We start from the raw sequence: 6,132 nt of genomic DNA on the forward strand, positions 1-6,132 counted from the left end.
AGTTTATTATCAGTTGCACATGCCAGTGTGGGCCGAATTTAATGGGTGATCAGGGGGTCTGGCAAGTTCGCAGGACAGTTTGATTCCATGGGAGTGGGTGCTGGTTCGGTGAGAGCTGATTCCATGGGGGTGGGTGCTGATTATGGGCAATTCGGTGTATGTGGGGGCTGTTTTCCATCCCGTCTATCGGCCTTGGCGATTAACTTTGGCCGGGTTCTTGGTGGTTTTTCTCCTGCTCCTCTTCCTCTCGCAGCTTTATCGGTTTTATCTCTAAGTGTCCTTCCTGTAAACCATTCTTGCACATACATCCACTTCGCCCACTGTCGCACACCGCCCATTCATCATTCTTTCAATTTTGTCATTTTGTACGGAATTATGTGAACTTTTGGCTGTGACATCATAAATTTGTTAATGTTCCCTGACTATGCAAAGTTCTTACTCACCACTTACCATGCATTTGTTTGTTTGTTCTTTTGAAACTATCTTTTGACACATCTTTTCATTGTTAGGGAAAACATTTCCCTCTGTCCAGAACGTTCAGTAGTAATCCAAAACTGGCGTCTAGCATTAATCAAAACATAAAATATAATCAAGTACTGAACATTTTTAGACAACTTTGGCAATGTCCGTGATTTAGAAAATCATCAGGCATGCATCAAACAGTTCCTTAAGGGTCATTAAGCTATTCAGGCATCATATCAAAAAACATTTATTTCAAAGTGCACAGAAATACATATCAGATCATAAAGTTATAAAAACCTTCATTACCACCTATCAAAAATGTCTAGTTATGTCTTCTTTATTGATTTGGTGTGTAGGTATAATTATATGCTTAAAATGTTTCTTTTATTGATTTAATATGTGAATATACTTGTCTGCTTATGTACTTTATTCAATGAGGTTTGAGCATATCTGGTTTTTTTAGCTAGGCAGGACTTTTTGTATTTCAACCCCATTTCGTCATCGTTTTTCCTGAAACACAACTCTTTGTTTGTAGTTCCTCTGAGGTATCTGAAAACGTGTTTTACAGTCAACCACTGTTCCTCTGTTGGCTCACAAAAGTACTGTGATCATTTGCTTACCACAAAGCATAAGTTTGGATGTGTACAGGTTATTATATGAGGCTGCCAACCGCCTCTCTGTACAATTTGGCATCATCCATCTTAACAGCATCTTCAGTATGACACAATTTTTGGGTCACAAGGAGCTTCCCTTGGCTTTTCCCCAAATCTTGTGTACATATGGTTCCTGTGACATTTTCACACATCCATCAGATATTTTGAAATCAATACCCAGAAAATGCTTAAGCTGACCTAGATCTTTCATCTTGAATTTTTCTGAAAGAATTATTTTGACATTATTTTGTCATTACTGGCTGAAATGATCAAATCATCTACCCAGATTATCAAAATCACCTTTCCCTGTCTGGTCTCCTTTGCTAGACACAGTTGTCTGCTGGGTTTTGTGTGACACTATTTGCCGTTAGGCATTCGTGTAGAACCCTATTCCAGTTACGGCCAGATTGTTTTAGACCGTACAAAGAGTTTTCCAGCTTCCATACAAGACCTTCCCCTTCTTCATAGCCTTCTGGTTGATCTGTGTCGATCTCGTAATTAATTGGGGCGTGTAAGTAAGCTGTTTTTACTTCCATTTGAATGATGGACTGCAAATATAGACGTCTAATAGCTGCAGATATAAATACACCTTTTGATGTTAAAATTAACCATTACGATAATTGAACCTAAATAAAAACATTTTTTCAAACATTATTCAACCATCACAAATATACATGTGCAATGTTTTTAAATCATATGTTTAAAAATGTAAAAATATGCATACAATATTAAAAAAATGGGGGCTATTTTAATAGAACAAAACCACTAAGTTACAATATAAATATATACATATTTTATGTAAGACATATCAAATAAACAAAACAACCAGCTCGGCAAAACACAAGGGGGAAACAATATAAACATCACTCTCTTGTGGTGTTTTGATAGCCCCTTTTGCTACTCAGTGCTGGAGCCCGTTTTAATTTTAGTTTCATCATCCGTGGCCTCTGTGCGTGTCGTCAATAGCTTCTACAAAGATGAACTTGATGGACATCAGGCACCACCCATTGTAGACCTTGGGATTAATATGAATACTATGGGGGGAAAAAACGACTACCTGTAAAATAGTTTTTCCTTGATGCATCTCATGTCAGTCGCACATTTCGAACAAGAAGCAATCGCACAGGAACGAGCAGACGTATTTTTTTTTATTTTTATTTACCAGCGCTATCAGAGCAGTCTTCCTGAGGGCCCTCTGCACGAGTCACACGAGCACGCATATTGAACGTTGTCATTGTCATTTGTGTAGAGTCTACAACAGAAAAAAAACAAAAAGTCAACATTGAGCACAGCCACCACATCGTAAGCCTTCACTGTTGTCTTTTTTTAATATACAATACAGATGTCAAACTAATCATACCTGTCCATGGTCTTGGAAACATGCAGGTCTTCAAATCAGCGGCCTCCTAACACAAGACTGCTTTGCAATCTGTATACAAGCAATTATGAACAGTGTCTCAGAAGAGTGGAATTAGAGTAGACAAAATTGAATTGAGGACTTTTTTTCTTGTAAATCAAGCAAAAAATAACTTAAAGTCAGTAACTTTGACAGTACAGCAATTAAACCAAACAGAACCCTTACGGCAGGGGTGTCCAAACTACGGCCCGCGGGCCGCAGTTTTTATTGGCCCGCAGCAAATTCTGAAAACATAATTGAATATGGCCCGCACAAGAAGCTTGAGCTCAACTCTGTTGCACTTCTCAGTTTCAACACTAGATGAAGCCCGCCAAACAAACGAAATCAAGCGAAGAAAAACTTTTACCGCTAGTCACCAGAAATGGCTGCACCAAAGAAATGCAAAATAGCAAGTGAGTGTAAAAGATTTCAAACATGGTGGGAAAATGAGTATTTCTTTAAAGAAATCAACGGAAAGTGTGTCTGTTTGAGTTGTAATGAAGATGTTGCTGTGATGAAAGAGTATAATGTCCGTCGGCACTATGAGACCAAACATCAGAGCTACACATCGTACACCGGTGCTGAACGAGCACAGAAAGTTAAGCAAATGGCAGCTAGCCTGCAAGCTCAACAGCAGTTTTTTTTTCGTGCCAACAAAACACAGGAAAACTCCACAAGAGCAAGTTATGAAGTCGCTAAACTTATTGCCCAGCACGGCAAACCGTTTTCAGACGGTGATTTCATAAAGCAGTGCCTCAAAGTCACAGAAGTAATGTGCCGGATTTCAACAATGTGAGCTTATCCAGAAACACAGTGGTGCGGAGAATTGAGGACCTGTCAGCTAACGTGAAACTCCAGCTGAGAGACAAGGCTTGTGCTTTTGATTTTTACTCAATAGCATGCGATCAGAGCACAGATGTCACAGACACCGCGCAACTGTTAATTTTTTTGCGGGGAGTAGATGATAATTTTTGCTGTACGGAGGAGCTGCTTGATATGATGAGCCTAAAAGGCACAACGATGGGAAAAGATATTTTTGAAGCTGTGTCAGAGGCAGTTGAAAAGATGGGGCTTAAATGGAACAAGCTCTGTGGAGTAACAACGGACGGAGCTCCGGCCATGACTGGCGAGCGCAAAGGAATGGCATCGTTGGTGCGCGCCAAGGTAAAAGAGAGCGGAGGTGAGGCTGTTAGGGTGCACTGTATAATCCACCAAGAAGCACTGTGTGCCAAGACTGTCTAGCTGGGCGATGTGATGAACACTGTCGTAAAAACTGTCAACGTAATTCGAGCAAGAGGACCGTACCACAGAGAATCTATCTGAAATGGATGCTGAATACGGGGATGTACTCTACCACTCTGATGTGCGCTGGCTCAGCCGCGGTTCTGTGCTGCAGCGGTTTTTTTCGCTGAGATCAGAAATCGACCAGTTTTTAAAAGAGAAGGGCCGACCTCTTCATGAGTTAAGTGACCCTCTGTGGCTGGCAGACTTGGCATTTTTAGTTGATCTTACGCATCATCTGAATACACTGAACAAGAACCTACAAGGCAAAGAACAGCTGGTGCCACACCTGCATGCGCACATAAAAGCCTTCTGCGTAAAGCTCCGCCTGTTTGAGACAACTACGAGGCTTTAATGCTGCACACTTCCCTGTGCTGTCTGAAATCAAGTCTGCTTTTCCAAACGCCGACAAGAGTGAGGGGGGGACATCCAAAACTTTGACTAACCAATTCCGAGCATTCAGTCTTGCATTCTGTTTGTCATTTATTTCCTTGGACATCATGTCAAAGGTCTCCGGATCAGTCATGGGCACCGTCTTCTCTCCGCGTCTCCGAGTTGAGGCTCCTCAGCCCAGGGATTTCCAGAAGGAAGAGAGAAAAAAAATAGAAATAAAATACTCACTTAAATTACTGCAGCTATGACCTCTTTTTAAATGACTAATGCCTACAAAAAAAACTTTTACTTTTCCCTGTCATGGGCATTTCACACTCTGATGAAGAATGAAGCAAATGTTAGGTGCAATGATAAACTTTGCCCTGTTTGAAAGAAAAAAAATATGGCATTCTGTCTGTGCCTTTGAATGTGGTGCAAATTAATTTGGCAGTTCTACATATCCAATTACATTATTTTAAAATAGTACTGTTTAGAAATAAAATCGCTTGTTCTACAAGTTGTTATCCAAATGACGAAAATGTACAGGGTAAACCTGGGTTTTATTTTGACATCCGCCCCGGTTTCTGGAGTGTGAAAGTCAAGGCAATGACATGTCATAAATGTAAGTTCCATATTGAAGATTGCAATTACGACATACGCTTTTTGCATATGCTCGACAGTAGCTAACCATACATAAGTATATTCAAACCACCAATAACAGATCTATTTCCAAAGATAAAACAAGGCAGTTGTGATTACTTCTACAATCAAGAATAAGTCAAAAATCAATCTATGCCTTGGAGTGCAGTCAGTTTTTAATACAGATACTCCTCTTTTCTACAGGCTTGGAGTCTGAAAAAGAGGGAAAGGGAAAAAGAATGTCTGATTTGACAAATCACCCATTAATCGCTGTTAATCACATGACACAACACCATTTTAACTTTTGAAGTGATTTGCCTTGCAGTTCCAAGCCCTCTTAAGCGCAAAACAAAGTTTTACACATTTTAATGACATCAGAAGACAAAAACCTACCTTTTCACGTGCCACTCCTTGAGCTAAATCTGAAGTCAGTAACCCCTACATGGGTAAAAAAGGGAAATTACATCTTTGCCATGCCATCAGAAAATCTCAAATTTGTGATCTATACCCTGCCAATACACCCCCCCCCCCCCAAAAAAAACAACACGCTCACTCCAACTACTCGCTAAAGTAGTTTATATGGGTCACTTCATACATTTCAAGCAACATAAAATACCTTACATTAAAAACATAAGATGAATAGATTTTAACCACGTTTAAAGAGTAAAGGATGTTAATTTTACCAAACCACCCCCAATAAACACACACAAACAAACCACTAGCAAAAACATTCTTGAAAAATACAGAGCATTGTTCAAAATTATTACGTACCTAAACGCAGCCCTTCTTTGTTTTGTAGAAAAGTAAGTCGTTTTGTTCTTTTCTGTAGCAGCGTCGACTGTTTCCAATTCGATGCAACTCGAAGAAAAGTACCTTCTCTTCCTTCTTCTTCTTCTTCTTCTTCTTCTTCTTCTTCTTCTTCTTCTTCTTCTTCTTCTTCTTCTTCTTCTTCTTCTTCTTCTTCTTGTTTTTTTTTTTTACGGTGCCGCACAATTTATGAACATGTCTCTCCCTAGCGTTTCAAACGAAGCAATACAACATTGATCGTACAAATTACAGCTGGTATAGGGTTCAATATTTCATATTTGATGGATTTAATTTTGGCATCTATAAAAGGTCTATGGAATAACCTAATATAGACTTCTATATCAGGTTACAGAAATAACCACACTTCACACGGATCATTGGTTGTTTAAAACAAAGCAATACAAGTTATGTACATTATTTGGACAACTTATAGCTGGTTTAGGGTTTAATATTTCATATTTGATGGTGGAGACAAGTGGTATAGAAAATGGATGGATGGATGGATGGATGGATGGATGGATG

At 39.4% G+C, this 6,132-nt stretch overlaps 1 long non-coding RNA gene across 4 annotated transcripts; it reads right to left on the reverse strand.

Moving 5' to 3' along the window:
* Window positions 1-693: 693 nt before the first annotated feature.
* On the reverse strand, window positions 694-5,741 carry LOC148392667 (uncharacterized). Of its 4 annotated transcripts, XR_015861048.1 has the most exons (7): window positions 5,575-5,741; window positions 5,197-5,241; window positions 4,993-5,016; window positions 4,239-4,748; window positions 2,476-2,544; window positions 2,278-2,367; window positions 694-2,130 (listed from the first exon to the last, which is right to left on the reverse strand). It is a non-coding gene; the product is annotated as an uncharacterized LOC148392667 (long non-coding RNA). The 4 variants fall into 4 exon arrangements; XR_015861045.1 differs by having other exon boundaries at window positions 4,239-5,016; XR_015861047.1 differs by having other exon boundaries at window positions 694-2,149; window positions 4,239-5,016.
* Window positions 5,742-6,132: the final 391 nt, after the last annotated feature.

Source organism: Syngnathus floridae, chromosome 10 (assembly GCF_059516105.1).
Source record: "Syngnathus floridae isolate MCC-2025c chromosome 10, RoL_Sflo_1.0, whole genome shotgun sequence".
Classification (NCBI taxonomy): Eukaryota; Metazoa; Chordata; class Actinopteri; order Syngnathiformes; family Syngnathidae; genus Syngnathus; species Syngnathus floridae.